This window comes from Halichoerus grypus, chromosome 3 (assembly GCF_964656455.1).
Source record: "Halichoerus grypus chromosome 3, mHalGry1.hap1.1, whole genome shotgun sequence".
Classification (NCBI taxonomy): Eukaryota; Metazoa; Chordata; class Mammalia; order Carnivora; family Phocidae; genus Halichoerus; species Halichoerus grypus.
The window spans coordinates 91,776,027-91,795,725 of NC_135714.1; the positions used below are offsets into that span (position 1 = coordinate 91,776,027).

Sequence of the window (19,699 nt, forward strand, 5' to 3'; positions counted from 1 at the left end):
ACCCTCTTTGAGTGTATGAAAATATAATTCCCAAAAAGGATGAATTTCACAAAATTTGGAAAAAGAGATTAATAAAAATCATTCTCTGAGTCAGCTTTTACAATGTTTCCCCAAATTCCATCAGAAAGACTACAATTCCTCCTTAATTTTATCAAAGAGAATAAATGTAAAAATAAACTTTGGGTATTTTTTATTGTTGTCTACAATGGTGTAATGCTAAGTAACTGAAGGGTAATGATCATTATAAAGTCTAAAATAAGAGAGTCAAAGAACAATGATTTCTCAATATTTATCCACTTTATCCACAGCAGAAGGTATCCTGATTGATCAATTCAAGCATCTGGTTCAGGCTTACTATATCTTTATAGTAAGAAGCTATTCTAGATCGATAACTACTTTCCACAGGCTTATCTGGCCACTTTTGTTTTTTAGTGTACCAATTTGTTTTTCTTATTGGGAGGAAATACACTCAAAAACCACTCCCAGATAACTGAAAAATTGAATTCCTGTGTCTTGAAGCTAAGACCTGTGCCTTTAATCAGAGGTGACTGACCCATTTACGACAGCCCTTCCCCATAGGCTAAAACAAGCAGAATCTAGTTTCTCATTCCCCCACCACATCTTACAGTCAGCTTCATTTGTGTAAAATTTTGCTGGTATGACCTAACAAAGTGTTCCAGTTTTTATTTTTGGCCTAGAATTTTGTTCTTCATTCAAATAGTAAATCCATTTGCTTTTGCCTGAAATACTTGAATGAATTTTTATAAAATTTGTTTTAAGAAAAATAATCAATGTCTTACCTAAATACTTGAAAAAAATAGTAAAAGGAAAGAAAATTCCATAATTTTATTATTTTAACACAGCTATTTTCATTTTTTGGTCTTTTGTTCTGGTCAGATTGCTTTATAGAAGAGTGATAACAGTTGACAACTCAGCAATGTATGTATACAGTGGCAAGTTTTTGGGTCTTTTTGTTTTGTTTTGTTTTGTTTTTTGTTTTTGTAAAGGGCCAGACAGTAAATATTTTAGGCTTTACAGCCCATATAGTCTCTGATGCAACCTATTTAACTCTGCTTTTGTAGCACAAAGCAACCATAGACTTTATGGAAATGAATGAATATGGCTCTGCTCCAAAAAACCCAAAATTTGAATTTCATGTAACTTTCATGTATCACAAAATATTATTCCCCTTTTGGTTTTTGTTCAGCATTTGGAAAGGTAAAATAAAGTCTTGGCATGTAGGCCATACAAAAGTAGGCAGCAGGTTGGATACCATGGATCATAGCTGGCCCACCCTGTTTAAGACCATATCTCTAGTTTTGACCTATATGCTGAGCTCCACAGCCCTATTTTCAGCTTTTTCCTGTCCATCTTGATATGAACATTCCAAGAACACCTCAAACCAAAATCATTTAAAACCTAACTCAGAACATATGCCTCATCCAAACTATCTGCTTCTCTGAAATCTCCCACTTCTTTCTGTTCATAGAATACTGCATCTCAGTCATCCAGACCTGAAATTTTTTTTTTAAGATTTTATTTATTTATTTGACACAGAGAGACACACCAAGAGAGGGAACACAAGCAGAGGGAGTGGGAGAGGGAGAAGCAGGCTCCCTGCTGAGCAGGGAGCCCAACGTAGGGCTTGATCCCAGAACCCTGGGATCATGACCTGAGCTGAAGGCAGACGCTTAACGACTGAGCCACCCAGGCGCCCCCAGACTTGAAATTTAAAAATCACCCTTGTCTGCCAGGCTTCCTTCTGCAACAGGCATGGGTCACGCTCTCGCTCGCTCTCTTTCTGCCGCCATCTTGGTTCCACGTTCCCCTCACAAAATGCCTGGTGAAGCCACAGAAACCGTCCCTGCTACAGAGCAGAAGTTGCCACAGCCCCAGCCTGAGACAGGGTCTGGAACAGAATCTGACAGTAATGAATCAGTACCAGAGTTTGAGGAACAGGATTCCACACAGGCAACCACACAACAGGCCCAGCTGGAAGCAGCTGCAGAAATCGATGAAGAACTGGTCAGTAAAGCAGAACAGAGCCAGAGTGAAAAGAAGGCACAGAAGGCTGTGTCCAAACTGGGTCTTCGACAGGTTACAGGGGTTACAAGAGTCACTAACTGAAAATCTAAGAATATCCTCTTCGTCATCTCAAAACCAGATGTCTACAAGAGCCCAGCTTCAGATACCTACATAGTTTTTGGGGAAGCCAAGATCAAGGATTTATCTCAGCAAGCACAACTAGCAGCTGCTGAGAAATTCAAAGTTCAAGGTGAAGCTGTCTCAAACATTCAAGAAAACACACAGACTCCAACTGTACAAGAGGAGAGTGAAGAGGAAGAGGTTGATGAAACCGGTGTAGAGGTTAAGGACATAGAATTGGTCGTGTCACAAGGAAATGTGTCAAGAGCAAAGGCAGTCCAAGCCCTGAAGAACAACAGTAATGATATTGAAAATGCTATTATGGAATTAACAATGTAACCATCTGAAAACGAGGGCTTTTTTTGGTGTTTCAAAAGAATAACTGCAGCTTGGTTTGAAATTTGTACTGTTTCTATCATTAATAAAGTTACGGCTTCTTGTTGGATAAAAAAAAAATCACGCTTGTCAAGTCTGGTCCTATCTCAAATATGTCTTCAATTTGCAATTCCCACACCCAGCATCTGAGTTCAGCTCTTCATTACTTAGCCTACCTTGTGGCTATGGCACTATAATTGGTTTCCATGACTCTAGTTTCATGTACTCCAATGTATCTAATATACTGCTGTCAGACTAAGCTTCCTAAAGCTCTGCTCTAATTATGTCACTACAATATTTTAAAACCTTGTATAACTCCATTGCTTGCCAAATTATATACAAACTCTTCAACGAGCATTCAAAGCCATCCAAAACATTATTCGAAATATATTTCTAAACTTGCCTCATCCTAAACCTTCGTTCATTCATTCAACAAATATTAATGAGTATCTATTAGGTACCAAGGCAGTGTGCTGGATACACAATGGGATAAAATGATAAGCACAAACCAACCACATGACCCCTGCCTTCATGGAGATTACAGTCTCTCTGTGGAAAAAGACATTAGTCAAATAATCACATAAAAGCCACAAGAATAAAACTGGCATGCAAAAAGAACATGAAAAAATATTTTCAAAATATTGAAAGAAAGGAACTTTGAATCTAGGATTTTACATGTAACTAACCTATTTATCTAAGTGTGTGGCTGAAATAAAGATACATTCAGGCAGATAAGGCATCAGAATATTCATCACATAAAGACCCTGTGTGGAAACACATATTGGGAGTAAGGTTACTTAAAACTTTGATATGGCCTGATTGTGGTGATACTTTGTATCTGTGTACATATGTCAAAGCTATACAAAATCATATGCTTTAAATGTGCAGGTTATCCTATGTTAATATTCGATAACAAAATTTTAAATTTTAAAGAATTTAAATATAAACTTTAATGTAAAAGAATAAAAACCTGGGTGGCTCAGTTGGTTAAGCATCTGCCTTCAGCTCAGGTCATGGTCCCAAGGTCCTGGGATTGAGCCCCACATCAGGCTCCCTACTGGGCGGGGAGTCTGCTTCTCCCTCTGCCCCTCCCCCTGCTAGTGCTCACTCTCCCTCTCCCTCCCTCTCTCCCTCTCTCTCTCAACTAAATAAAAATAAAATCTTAAAAAAAAGAATAAAAGAAACACCTGTGTAGCCAATATCTCAGTTATTTTTAAAAAATCACATAAATAAGTGTAAAACTATGACTGTGGTGCTATGAAGAAAGGTACAGGGAGTCTAGAGTGATGGTATTTGACTTATTTGGGAAATGAGGGAAGCCTTCACTGAAAAAAGTGATACCTAATCTAAGTCAACTAACTAAAAGCCAACAATTACATAGTTATGCTATGTGCCAGGTACTATTTTATGTGTTTCACATGTGTTATTGACCCATTTAACCCTTACAACATTGCTTTAGGTGTTTCTTTTCTTCCCCCATTTTTACAGCTTAGGAAATTAAGGAACATAATAGTTAAGTGTCTTGCCCTGAGGTCACACAGCAGTTACTAGTGAAACTGACATTATAAAACAAAGTAGTCTGGTTCTAGGATCCACACTCTTAACCATAGAATTAGTGAATGAAGAGAGAGGAGAAAAATTACAGGCAGATGAAACAATACATGAAAAGATCCTGTGGACTTGGTAAATATGAGGGATTTAGAGTAGCCAGTGTGGCTAGGGCTGAGAGGGGAGAGAAACATAAAGATGCCTCTGGAGAGGATGCTTATCATGCAGAACCTTCTAAACCAGATTGCAGAATGCTGTCTTTATTTGTAGGGTGATGGAATGCCATTTAAGTATTTTAAGTAGGGGATAATAAAATTTTTGAATATATTGAAAGAAACTTTGAAATATTATTCTGGTTTTAATATGGAAAAGAGATTGGATAGAGGGCTAGAGTGGATGTGAATAACTGCAGTTGTACACATGAGGTATGTTCATAACTGAACTAAAGGAGTGGCAGTGAAGATGGGGGGAATGGATGTATTCAAGAAATACTCAAGAGAGAAAATCAACAGGATTTGGTGAAGTTAATTGAATATGGGACCAACATGGGGATGAAGGAGAAGGGAGGATTTATGAATGGCTCTTAAGTATCTGTGCACTAACTTGATGGTGGTACCATTAATTGAGAAAGGGGTCACTGGAAGAGTAACAGGCATGGTGTGTATGTATCAGCATGAGCAACTGAAACCAATTTTAGCTATGTGCATTCGTTTGGCTTTCCCTGAAAGCAGGACTTGAGACAAGGACTTGGGTACTATTTATTTGGGGCTTGATTTGAGTATCATTTATCTGGGAGTTGATACCAGAAAGCAGGATTCATGGAGGAGGAAGAGTGTGATAGAAAAGGTGAAAAGCCAATTTAAAGGCATGTTTTCAGGTCTCTACCATGGGATAATGCTCACCACTAAGCTGTCCTAAGAAGTATATAGAACACATCCCCACATTACCCGCCTGAAGGTCAAAAAGAAGCATTTATCCATCCACTATTTCCCTCAATGGTTGAGGGTTACCCCTAGGAGCATTAATAGTGCAGTTCTGAGCTGTGCTACGTGAGAGTAAATGGACTCCAGCAGCATCAGAGAAGGCCCTTGGGCAGAAGTTGTAAGACAGGTGGCTCCTGCTTGAGGGATGTTGTTAGAGTGAAGAGAGTATGACCTTGCACAGAAATGTTCATGTCAGCTGCAGCTGAAATCAGAAATGGATCAAGGAGATGTTAATATAGGGCACCAGGGCAGCATCTATATTAGCTTAAGAAAACAACCAAAGTAAAAGCAAAAGGATTTTACAGAATGGATGTAAGGTTTTAAGACCAGACTTGGAAAACAGATATAAACCAAGGTCATCTCAGAAGGATAAACAGCAAGAAGCAGGGGCACTTGGGCGGCTCAGTTGGTTAAGCATCTGCCTTTGGCTCAGGTCATGATCTCAGGGTCTGGGATGGAGCCCCGCATCGGGCTCCCTGCTCTATGGGGAGCCTGCTTCTCGCTCTGCCCTACCCCCTGCTCATGCTCTCCCTCCTTCCCTCTCTCTCTCTGTCTCTCAAATAATAAAATATTTTTTTAAAAAAGAAAAGCAAGAAGCACTACAACTATCTGTTGGTAGAAAAAGTCTGGCAAGTGAGCTACTGTCCCCACAGGATACCACTGCTGCCACTATACTGTAAATGACTTCTCACCATCCCTTCATGTTTGCCTTCAAATCTTGTTCCAGATGTAAAGCCCTGGCAGGAATGTCCCGATGGTGAAGTCTAGGTCATATGTCAACGTTTTGATTGGAAGAGGACATAAAGAAGGGAGGAGCTGGCCTCTATGGCTTCTAAGCTTACAAATAGTGGGGGGAAACCTTGCCCCCCAAAGAAAAGATGCTCACAAGGGGGAAGAGCATGTGTTCAGTTACGGATATGTTGAGGTTGAAACATCCAAAGTAAGACGTCAAGTCGGCAGTTATAATTCAGGTCTAGAGAGTATAATCTCCTCAATAGCCTCCTCCAGCTCAGGGACATCTGGTTCACCCATCACCTATACAATGCCTCTTACATAGTTGACAGTCAATAAATATTTGTTGAGAGAAATGAATAACCCTACCATATCACATTCTGTTCTCTGAGCTTCCCTATATTTTACATGATATTCCTTCAACCTGGAATGGCCTTCCTTCACTCTTTCTGTCCAATTATAATATTAAATTCTATCCAACCCCAAATTGAGGAATGTAGTCTCCTTACCTTAAAGCAACCTCTTCATGAAAGTTTAATGATTCTCCACACAGGTCGTGATTGTCTCTACTTTGAAACTCCCTAGTGGGTTATTTATACATAAAGTACTTATCACATTCTTTCTTTTCATTTTACTCATTATTCTTGAACAAATGCCATTATGTCTTGAAATATACCTTCTTGTTTTGCTTTAAAGCACTTATGAATATGAAAAAAACTAATGAGAACTTACAGCTGTTAATAAAATCTGCTCAGGATATGAATACTTACATATTTACCATCAAAACCTTGCATAAAAAAGGTGGTTCATCATGCGATGTCAAAAATTTTAAAAACTGCTGAGTATAGGGGCGCCTGGGTGGCTCAGTCATTAAGCGTCTGCCTTTGGCTCAGGTCATGATCCCAGGGTCCTGGGATCAAGCCCCGCGTCGGGCTCCCTGCTCTGAGGGAAGCCTGCTTCTCCCTCCCCCACTCCCCCTGCTTGTGTTCCCTCTCTCCCTGTCTCTCTGTCAAAAAAATAAATAAAATCTTAAAAAAAAAAAAAAAAAAGCAACTGCTGAGTATAAGGTATCACAAGCACCTTCAGGCAAATAATCCAATGATGTTGTGAAATTTTATTTGAAGCAACTATATTATTATTGATAAGATAATTAGCAACTAGAGCACCTAGGTGAACCACTACTACAATAACATCAAAGTCTATAATATTAAAGCTATGATAAAAGTCAGCTTGCATAATAAATAGGATAAAGGAATGATGAAATTAAGACAAATTGGAAATAGAATGTTTTACTGCTTAACTCAGAATATTTTTTCTAAATTGACAATTAGAAACAGATTGATATTGGGAGGGGATGGATCTGCTCTGAAGCTCTCAAGGCATAAAACTCCAAAAATGGTAGGTGTCAGGGAAGCCTGGAGAACAACTGCTCGAGTGTCCTGCTCACCCTAATTGGAATTTTAAAGATAGTGTACCTATGTGGAAGAGCAGAGAGCTTTTTCCAACTTTTTCCAGAGTGCTAGAAAAACACAGAATACAGTCCCTAGTGAATAAATATTTTTCAATGTGTACCAATTGAAATTTTTTAATGTACTTGGTCTAAATCTTTTCCATAAGAACACATCTCCAGTCCTAGAATGGAAGTCAACAGGAAAATAAATTCCTATAAACATATAATTTGAAAGACATATTAGATATTATCTAGCTATGTTCTTTTTTATAAATGAGGAAACCTAATGCAAAGAGTGAAGTTAATAAATTCACTTAATAAACAATAAAATAACTTGAAAAATACATAGCAGAACATAGCACCCATTAGTCACTCAATAAGTGGTATTTATTAGTATTATGATGACTAATATTGCTATTTTTGGTAAATACTATTATGTTAATAATAATAATTCAATATATCTTTATTCAGTGAGTTGTGTGTGCCAGATGTTTGTCTCAGCTTGAGATATAAAAATGACTAAAACACAATCCTTGTTTTGAGGTGGAGGTGTTCACAACCTACCAGATGATTAAATAGAATAAGTAAAAGGATAAATTGCAACATGGGGGATAGTTGCAACATAGTAAGCACTGTAAAGCTTTATTAAAAAAGTTTTGTGGGAACCCAGGCCTCGTTATTCACAGCCCCTCTGCTCTTTCCAGTCAATCATTTTGTCTATTCATATGGCCCAACACACACACACACACACACACACACACACACACACACAGGATCAGAGTCATACTAAAAAAAGAAACATCTACGTTCCAAATTAGAGAAGCACTGAACTGAAAGTGAATTAAGTCTTGTCACAGGTATTTTTCACAGCATGGATACTGTGAAAATCAGTTTTTAAAGCTGAAAACTTTTGTGGTTCAAAATTTAACAAAGCGGCATGTGCCTCATAGATCTTTCCATTTACTTTAAGAACTTTCTAGCTATCAAAGAGGAAATGTAACCCCTGTAATAATAATAATAAGCTATAAATCTAAATTCTATTTGCAGCTTTATGATTAATTATGAGAATCCATCCTTATAAAGATTATTATTTTTTAATAGATTCTATTTCTTTATTTGAGAGAGAGAGAGCATGAGCAGGGAGGAGGGGTAGAGAGAGAGGGAGAAGCAGACTCCCCCCTGAGCAGGGAGCCTGACGTGGGACTTGATCCCAGTAATCTGGGATCGTGACTTGAGCCAAAGGCAGATGCTTAACCGACTGAGCCACCCAGTTGCCCCATAAAGATTATTTTTATTTAGATTAAGATCTCAGCATCTTCACATTAAGCAAAGTGTTAAATGCATTAAACCCAGAAAAGTTCCTGTTATATGTGGTAGAGGACATTTTTTCCTACTCAGCATCCTTTCCTTTGGAGGACCCTCATCCATTCCATATTAATATTTTCAGTTCACGTGAAGCAGGTAGGACTGCCATGACTTAAGCAAAACCAACCAAAATATCTCTGAATCATCAGAGATTTCATATGTGGTCACTAGGAGGAAGTGGGATGTTGTCTTTTTCTGGAAAAATAATTTGTAAAATGAAGCAGATCTGAAGCTAACAATAGGTATCTCTCCATTATAATATTCTCTTTCTGAGAATGAGGTCAGGCAGGGAAGGGCAATCTGAGCAACAGACAGATACAGAGTCCTGAAGACATCATTTCAACCCTTGTATACAGATGTGTCTTAAAGCTCTAGCTCCTCCTACAGATGTGAGAGAAATTTCCACAGATGTGAGCCAAACCAATATATTTTCTGCTTAAGTTTGTATAAGTTGAGTTTCTGTTGTTTGCAACTAAAATGTCCTGACCCCTACATGCAAGAAGTATGTAACATTTATTGCTATTATTATTTAATAATTATTCAACACCAGCAAAACATTATACAAAGTATGGTATAATATAAAACATATGCTTAGCAAAACAATTCCTATCATCTAGGAACTTACCATATAAGTTAGGTGATGACAATGAGAAAGATATTTATTCATTTGCCGGGAAAGAAACTGAGGTCAATAGAAAGGGAAAGATTGTAGTACCACATTGATCTCCCTGAAGTGCTTTTCCTCAGACCTTTCCCTTATCAGTTTAGAAGATAATCTGCAGAAATTTTGCTGATTAAATCAAGTGTGAAATGGTAGATTAATGTCCAACAGGAGGATAGTTAAATTACCATATACTCATAAAACTAGAATATTAACAGCAGTAAAAAAATGAACCATAGCTTCACACATTCATATTGCTGAATCTCAAAAACACAATGTTGAATGATAGAGCAATTTCAGAATACTATAAAACATAAACCCTTAACAATATACCATTAGAAACATATACTAATATGTAATATATTGTATATTAATATTTATAATAATAAATACTTGTTAATAATATATTAATAGATAAATACTAATGGTATATAATATATATGGTAAAACTATGATGAAAAGTAAGGAAATGATAAAATTAATATTCAGGATAGTTGTTACCTTTGGTAGAAAGGGAGAGGAATGCGACTGGAGAAAGGCATACAGGTGTTCTCAGAGGCATGGTTAATGATCTATTGCTTAACCTGGGGTTCTGATACCCAGGCATATTAGTTCTCATTGTCATTGTAACAGATTACCACAAATTTAGTAGTTTAAAACAACACAAATTTACTACCCTACAGATTTCAAGCTCAGAAATTTGAAATAGGTCTTATGGGGCAAAAATCATATTGTAGGCAAAGATCTTTCTAGGATCTAGGGGAGAGTATATTTTTTGGTTTTTCCATCATCTAGAGTCTATTGCATTGCTTGGTTGCTGCCACATTGCTCCAATCCCTGCTTTCATCATCAGATCCCCTCTGATTCTGACCTTCCCTTATGATTACATTAGGCTCACATATCATCCAGGATAATAAACCCATCGCAAAATCTTTAAGTTAATCATATCTGCAAAGTCTCTGTTGCCATGTAAGGTAAGATATTCACATGTTCCAGGGATTAGGACATGGACCTTTTGGCAGTTGCATTATTCTTTCCAACATACTGGCTGTTTGTTTTATTCTGTATGTCTCATTCATATGTTACACACACATACATATATTTTAGTAGATCCTGTGGTGTGCCGCCTAGATCTCTGTTCAGACCTAGGGCATTCAAGTAAAATTGGGCAGTTGACAGTTTCCAGTTGAGTTCTCTCCAGGAATTGCCCTTAACCAAAGAGAGTCACCTCACCCAAGGCCTTGCCCTTTCCCTTGAATAAGCCTGTATCCCATGACTGGTAGATATAAGAGTACAAGGCCTGGTCTCCAGAGCTACTTAACCCTTCCCTCTCTTTAGTCTTTTTTTTTGTAAAGTCTGTAAGATTTTTTTAAATGATTTTTTTTTAATTTTAGTGTTGTTGACATACAACATTACATTAGATTCAGGTGTACAACACAGTGATTCAAAAAGTTTAAACAGTATGTTATGTTCACCACAAGAGAAGCTACCATATGTCACCATACAATGTTAGTATAATATCATTGACTTATGCTGTGCCTTTTATTCCTGTGACTTATTCATTCCATAACTGGAAACCTGTATTCTCCAACTCCCCTTCACTCATTCTGTCCATCTCCCAACCTCCCCCTCCACTGCCAACCATTAGTTTGTTCTCTATGTTTATACGTGTGATTCTGCTTTTTCCTTTTTTTTTTTTTTTAGATTGCACATATAAGTGAAATCATACAGTATTTGTCTTTCTCAGTATGACTTACTTCACTTAGCATAATACCCTCTAGGTCCATCCACATTGTCACAAAAGGCCTGATCTCATCCTTTTTTAAGGCTGCTTAATATTCCATTGTGTGTATATATACACATATGTGTGTGATATATATACACACACATATTATATCTTCTTTATCCATTCAAAACTGTAGTAATCAAAACAGTATGGTACTGGCACAAACATAGACACATAGATCAATGGAACAGAAAAGAAAACCCAGAAATAAACCCAAAATTATACTGTCAATCTGTGACAAAGAAAGCAAGAATATACAATGGGGAAAAGACAGTGTCTTCAACAAATGGTGTTAGGAAAACTGGACAGCTACATGCAAAAGAATGAAACTGGACCACTTCCTCACACTATAGATAAAAATTCAAAATGGATTAAAGATCTAAATGTGAGACCTGAAACCATAAAAATCCTAGAAAAGAACACAGGCAGTGATTTCTCTCACATCAGCCATAGCAATATTTTTCTAGATATGTCTCCTAAGGCAAGGGAAACAAAAGCAAATATAAACTATTGGGACTATATCAAACTAAAAAGCTTTTGCACAGTGGAGGAAACCATCAATTTAAAAAAGGCAACCTACTGAATAGGAGAAGATATTTGCAAATGATCTATCTGATAAGGGGTTAATATCCAAAATATATAAAGAACTTATTCAACTCAACATACACACAAAAACAAACAAGTTAAAAATGCTCAGAGGACCTGAATAGATGTAGAAATCCAGATGGCCAACAGACACATGAAAAGATGCTCAACATCACTCACCATCAGAAAAAAGCAAATTAAAACCACAGTGAGATATCACCTTACACCTGTCAGAATGGCTAAAATCAAGAAGACAAGAAATAAAAAGTGTTGGCGAGAATGTGGAAAAAAGGTAATTTTTGTGCACTGTTGGTGGGAATATAAATTGGTGCAACCACTGCAAAAAAGAATTGAGCTTCCTCAAATTTCAAATTTATTGAAAATAAAAATACCAGATGATCCAGTAATCCCATCACTGGGTATTTATCCAAAGAAAATGAAAACACTAATTTGAAGATATATGCACCCCTATGTTTACTGCACCATTATTTACAATAGCCAAGATACAGAAGCAACCTAAGAAACCCTGTCCCCAAGACTTTCTTCACTCCCCTTAAAGGTGTTGACCCCAAGAGCATGTCCCAGTAAACTCCTTGAGCATAAGTCTCCCTCCCAGAGTGTATTTCTTTATCTAAGATAATATTACATTATAAAGATAAAATATTTCATAATCATTTTAAAAATTGTTAAAGACTACTTGGCATACTTAGTAGAGAATAAATAAATTCAGAAACAAAAACAAGATGAATTGGAGTAAAAAGAAACTAGATGCACAAAGTCCAATTTAAAATACTGTAGATATCGGGGTACCTAGGTGGCTCAGTCAGTTAAGCTGCTGACTCTTGATTTTAGCTCAGGTCATGATCTCAGAGTTGTAAGATCAAGCCCTGCATTAGGCTCCCTGCTCTGCAGGAGTCTGCTTAGACTCTCTTTTCTCTCTCTCTCTTCCTTTCCCTCTGCCCCTCCCCACAGACTCTCTCTCAAATAAATAAATAAATCTATAAATAAATAAATAAAATACCATAGATATCTAGGAGTATTAAATGCTTGGATTGAGAAATAAACAGTGGACTTGGAAAGAATTAGATCAATCCAACATTTCAAAATAGCTTTTTTTTACTTTTTTTTTTCTTTTAAGATTTTATTTATTTATTTGACAGAGCGAGAGACAGCGAGAGAGGGAACACAAGCAAGGGGAATGTGAGAGGGAGAAGCAGGCTTCCCGCTGAGCAGGGAGCCCGATGGGGGGGGGGGGGCTCGATCCCAGGACCCTGGGATCATGACCTGAGCCGAAGGCAGACGCTTAACGACTGAGCCACCCAGATGCCCCTCAAAATAGTTTTCAATAAGAATTAGCAACTGAATTATTTAAAGAAGTCAGGGTTAACATTCTTAATTTGGACTTCTGAATTTAGTTCTAACTCTACTTCCTAACTTCTCTGGGTTGTGGTTTCCTTGCTATGAAATGAGGTGATTGGCTGCTAATTTTTAGTGTAAATAGTTCTAGAAGTCTTTTCTTTTAATTTAAATTCAATTAATTAACATATAATTTATTATTAGTTTCAGAGATAGAGGTCAGTGATTCATCAATCTTATATAATACCCAGTGCTCATTACATCACATGCCCTCCTTAATGTCCATCACCCAGTTACCCCATCCCCCTGCCAGCAACTCTCAGTATGTTTCCTATGATTAAGAGTCTCTTACAGTTTCTCTCCCTCTCTGATTTTATCTTATTTTATTTTTTCCTCTCTTCCACTATGATCCTCTGTTTTGTTTCTTAAATTTCACATGAGTGAGATCATATGATAATTGTCTTTCTCTGATTGACTTATTTCACTTAGCATAATACCCCCTAGTTCCATCCACGTAGTTGCAAATGGGAAGATTTCAATTTTTTGATGGCTGAGTAGTATTCCATTGTATATATACACCACATCTTCTTTACCCATTCATCTGTCAATGGACATCAGCTCCTTCCATAGTTTGGCTATTGTGGACATTGCTGCTATAAACATTGGGGTGCAGGTGCCCCTTTGGATCACTACATTTATATCTTTGGGGCAAATCCCTAGTACTGTAATTGCTGGATCTTAGGGTAGCTCTATTTTTAACTTTTTGAGGAACCTCCATACTGTTTTCCAGAGTGGCTGCACCAGGTTACATTCCCACCAACAGTGTAAGAGGGTTCCCCTTTCTCTGCATCCTCGCCAACATCTGTCGTTTCCTGACTTGTTAATTTTAGCCATTCTGACTGTTGTGAGGTGGTATCTCATTGTAGTTTTGATTTGTATTTCCCTGATGAGTTCTAGAAGTCTTTTAGTCACAAGAAATACAATTTATACCAATTAGAAGACCTACAAAAAAAGAGAACAGAAGTAAACCAAACAATTTGACTTTGGAATAAACACTTTATCTTTTGGTCTGATAGCTATCAGATACTCAGTGGTTCTCAAGATCTGAAAGAAAAAGCATGGAAAAATCCAGCCTTCCATAGAGAGTCAATGATAGTTTAAAATCTGCATTTGAAAATATTTTCCTCTACGGACAAAAATCTGAACAAGCTCTGACTTTCATATTTTACATTGTGTAAATTTCAAATATAACATAATTAAAGGTTAACTCAATTTATCTCCTATCTAGTACTCCTTTTAGAATATTAATATTGCTTCATAGATCCATGAATGAATGTATATATTGTTTTAGAATAGTACCTTTCATGTTTATTATGTCATTACAAATAGTAAGTAAAATATTCTGTATTGTATAAGCTACTATCCACAACAGTGAGAATTTATTTTGCTGAGAAAAATACATTATATGAACTGGCAAACGTGGGCTGATGTTCCCTGTAATCACTGAGCCACTGATTTGGAGCCAGCCCTAGAAGCATAGATCTAACCATCATGAGCTCACAGATTAGAAAGAAGTCCATTGTAAACACTTGTTCATTGGCAAGTACAGGCTATGTGACAGACACTGTATGTGTATCTAGAAATCCAGCCCTGCCCGAAAGTCCCAATACAATTTTTAGAATTCACTAAGTACTCTGAACTAAAAATAACAAATCCAAAGCCTAAGAACCAATTGAAAGTCAAATCAAACAACCTCCTAAAGATCATGAAAAATACCATTTCAGACTTGCTCTTTAGTTTCCTATGCCCAACCTGATGTCAGCCTCCTAGAACTAAAGAAAAAAATGGTTTTGAAACCCTATTTAGTAAAGTCACAATAGTTTATTTTTGCATTTATTTCCCTTGCCTCAGGAGACATATCTAGTAAGAAGTTGCTACGGCCAATGTCAAAGACGTCACTGTCTGTGTTCTCCTCTAGGATTTTGATGATTTCCTGTCTCACATGTAGGTCTTCCATCCATTTTGAATTTATTTTTCTGTATGGTATAAAGTATCTTGGGCTTTGTAAACCATATGGTCTTTGTAGCACCTACTCTACTATTGTAGCACAAATGTAGACATAGATGACACGTAATACATGATGGCCACGTTCCAATAAAACTTTATCTACAAAAATAGGCAGCTGCAGGCTGTATTTGCCAACCTCTGTTGTTGAACAGTGGTTCTCTTTGTTGGTGGCACATTAGTGTTACTGGGGAGCTTTTTTAAAAAATACCCATGCTGAGGACTGAGACTAGAATGATTAAATCAAATTTCAGAAGGTACACCCTGGCACTAGTGGCTCCCCCTCCTTTTCTCAAGAAATTCCAAGATGCTATTAAAAATATTTTACAATTGAAATCATCTAAATTAATATAGAAATCAATATATGGATTCACAGATTAAAAATGTACTTCACTTTGTCCCCTAAATGAACTATATTATAAAACTATGTAAAGCTGCTTGTTTGTAATATAAGTTGCAATGTGCAACATTCATTAAATCATTCTACTAATTTCCTAACTATTTACTGAATTCTAAAGTTGCTATTGCCATCTTTTACTTTACAGAGGTGTCCCTAGTTAAATGACACTCGTCTCTTAGTCATAACTTGATACAGGAAACTACATCAAACTGTTTTAATAAATTCCCCCACAAAATTGAAAAAGACTAAGTGACTTGTAATCTCAATACCTAGAGAGGTCTCTTAATAATTTTAATTGTTAAAATACTGGCCTCCCTTAGATTTTTTCCTAATTCTTATATTACTAAGATCTTCACATAGTTACTATCTGTATTATCTCTTACTGAAATGTCATACTTAATTTGATTGAACCTAATCCTACAACCCAGAAAAAGAGCATAACATAGCAATGATTGCAACTGGCTCTGTGTCTAGGCTTTCAAATCCCAACTCTTCAACTCAAGTTTTTAATATCCTCTTTATGTTTTAGTATTGCCATTTGTAAAATGAGAGTGATAGTAGTAATTCTATTATCCAAATGCACTAATATACATTTACAGTGATGCCTGGCACAAATGGTATATAATTTAGTTCCGATTTTTATTATAAAAACAAATGTGTGCCTGTGAGGCGGGGGGTATAAAACAGGTTTTAGCAAAGTCATCCCATTAAATAAAACTGAAAATCAAGATGATTTAAAGAGCTAACACTGCATAACAACACAAAGGTTTGCATTGTTGGCAGAGTTGGTTCACTTGGACTTTTTTTGGAGAAATATTTGGTTTTTATGTATGAAATTAAGCTATGATGTGCCTGCAAAGTGTTACTTATTCTTATGGAAATATGTTCATCATTGAGCCACTGTTGAGCACTAAGTTGCTGCAGCCAGCCTTAGTGCACCTAAATTTTCACTTTATAATGGACATACATATGTACAAAAGAACTAGGCAATACTGGATCAAGTTAAACCTGGACTGGACTATTGTTCTTTCACATATTACTTAAGATTGAATATATAAGACTTTAGTAACCATAATGATACTGGATTATTATATTATGAAGAGAATGTTCTATTTGTCTTCCCAAGACAAATACTCCTAGTTGGTCGGGGGTGAGGTCTCCCCATAAATCAGTGAATAATCTCACTTTCAATCATCCTGATAAGAGGCAGATCATGGGACAGACAAGGCCTGAGAGATGGAGAATACTTTCCTCCCTGTAGGCCACACTTTCTTAGAGCCTGACTTCAAGCAGTGGTGTCAAGTATGACTGAGTGCATGTCGAAGAGGTAGAATTTTGAAAAACTTAAGCGTTTTTCACAGGATGCTAGAGATATAGCTACAAAGGAAAAAATAACTTGTTGATGAACATCTCCTTCAATCTGAGGACAATAAAAAAACAGCTAATATTTATATTATATTTAGGGTATTATGGGTAATTCTAGTACAGTATATATAGTACATTATAGAAATTATAGTATAATCATATTATACTAAGCACTTGCTTTTTTTTTTTTTAAGATTTTATTTATTTATTTGACAGATAGAGACACAGCGAGGGCAGGAACACAAGCAGCGGGAGTGGGAGAGGGAGAAGCAGGCTTCCTGCCGAGCAGGGAGCCCGATGTGGGGCTCGATCCCAGGACCCTGGGATCATGACCTGAGCCAAAGGCAGACACTTAATGACTGAGCCACTCAGGCGCCCCTAAGCATTTGCTTTTAATATTATACTAAGTTCTCGATTAAATGCTTAATCATTTATCCTGGCATCAAACCCACCAGGTAAATTTTATTATCTCATTATCAATACATTATAGCCATTGTATCTAGTATCCTGCTCCACTGAATTAAAAGAATGAATTTATGTCCACTCTTGGACCACTGTGGTAATGGAGAGCACAGAATTCTTCCCTTGCAAGAACCTCCTAACCCCCAGAAAAACATGATTGTAGCAACTGATCTCAAGACAATAAAAAGTGATTAGTAGCCAGTAGAGGAATTCGGATCAAAAATAGATTCATATTTGGAACCTCATAATCCAGAAGACAGCTAGAGGTACAGATTGCATGCTGACTGACTCCAGACTATCCATGAGAAAAACTCTTCATTTGACTTCAGAATAACCACTAGAGAAAGGAACTTTGCAAGGCATGGGGAAGGAAAAGTCCTGCTACCTGGAAGGTGGGTAGACGGGGTCTCTAGCAAGCTGATATTAAGTGGCCATCACTGTAGATAATCTCTGTGTCTCTTACTGGTAAATTGAATAGTCTACCTGGCAAACTGCCATATAAATGAATGCTCTCGCTGTGATAATTAACATATAAATCTTACCGGAGTATACTTGACTACTGTCCTTACTGATTTCATAACCATGCCCAAATGTAGGATTAGTGACACAATACTGGGCCATGGCAGAAGCACAACAAGACTTGTTGTCCAGAGACCTGGGTTTTCTTTATCTGATGCCTTTGATTCAGTGAGTGACTCTGGGCAAATCATGTAATTCCTCTAGGAGTCCTCTTTCTCATCTGTAAAATGAAGGAGTTCCATCTGCTTTACAAACATCCCTTCCAGTTATAGGGTTTCTCCCTGTTAATTCTGCTTAACTAACAGCAGATCATTCAACTGAATGTTTACAAACTTTTAAAGCTACATTGCAATGAAGATAAGATTCCTGATGTCAAATTTGGTGAAAAATTGCATGATAAATTCCAGTAACCACTTATATTAGCTTCATAATTTAATACATTTCTAGAAAAAAATTAAGTAGCTCAATTTACTAGATTCTACCCACATTTATATCCTCATCACTTTCTAAATGTCTGCATTTGTTATAAAACTTAATTAAGCTGGCTATCAATTAATCTTTCCTGCTGATAGGCCAGATTAAAAAAATTTTTTTCGGATAATTTTTAAAAATTGAGAAAATACAAAGAAAAAAAAATCTCCCCAAATCCACATTTTTGATATAATATTAATATTGTTATTTATCAAATAGCTTTTATTTTCCCCTAGGAATATATGTAAGAATGTATATGCTTTGTTTTAAACATGATTTGGAACACACAATATATATAATTTTCTATCCCGATTTTTTCATACATTACTCAGCAGCATTTTGTCATGCTATTAAAGTTTTTTCAAAACATATTTCAGATGGTTATGTAATAAGACCATACCAGCAAATTTAACCATCTTTCAATTATTGAGCATTAAGTTTGTTTCTGGCTCTTGACAAATATTTCCAAATGATTTTTCAGAATGAGTTTCACTATCCCCAGTTCAGGAGAATACTATTCCACTGTCCCTTTGCAAAAACTGAACATTTCATTTATAAATTTTTGTCGACCTGACAAGTGAACAATGACTTCTCTTTGTGTTTTAATCTGCATTGTTTTGATTAGTGAAGTCAATTTTTAAATGTTTTAATCATTTGTACTGATTCTGAGGATCGTTCATATCCTTAATGGAGTTCAGATCTACTTTTATTTTTTTTTTAAAGATTTTATTTATTTATTTATTTGAGAGAAAGAGAGAGAGACAGAGAAACAGCACGAGAGGGGAAAGGGTCAGAGGGAGAAGCAGGCTCCCCACTGAGCCGGGAGCCCGATGTGGGACTCAATCCCAGGACTCCGGGATCATGACCTGAGCCGAAGGCAGTTGCTTAACCAACTGAGCCACCCAGGCGCCCCAGATCTACTTTTAATAGAGGTTTATAAGAATGCCTATAGCAAAAAGTATCCATCAAGTGTCCGTAATTGTGGTGTCACATGCAATTGTGAAAAATACAGAAATCACCACATATACCCTTTACCCAGTTTTCCTCAATGGTAACATCTTGCAAAACTGTAATGTAATATCACAAACAAGATACTGACATTGACACAACCAAGATACAGGTTTTCCATCACAAGATTCCATTCCCTACTCCCTGACCCCTGGCAACCATGCAATCTGTTCTCTGTTCCTATAATTTTGTCATTTCTAGAATATTATATAAATGGAATTATACAATATGAAAGCTTTTGAGACCGGCTTTTCAATTCCATATAATCTTCTGCAGATTCATTTTATATGTGTGTATCAATAGTATGCTCCTTTTTGTTGCTGAGTAGTATTCCACAGCTTGCTTCATAGCTTTATAGTTGAATTTTAAAGATTATTTCACCAATATATTTGCTTGATTTTAGGGGTTAAAGAGGGATAGAAAA

General features: G+C 36.7%; 1 long non-coding RNA gene and 1 pseudogene across 1 annotated transcript in view; one reads left to right on the forward strand and one right to left on the reverse strand.

Moving 5' to 3' along the window:
* The window catches only part of LOC118528041 (uncharacterized), a 35,272-nt gene that overhangs the window by 14,467 nt on the left and 1,106 nt on the right, over positions 1 to 19,699 (reverse strand). The window lies entirely within an intron of this gene.
* Positions 1,544 to 2,595, forward strand: LOC118528038 (nascent polypeptide-associated complex subunit alpha pseudogene; annotated as a pseudogene).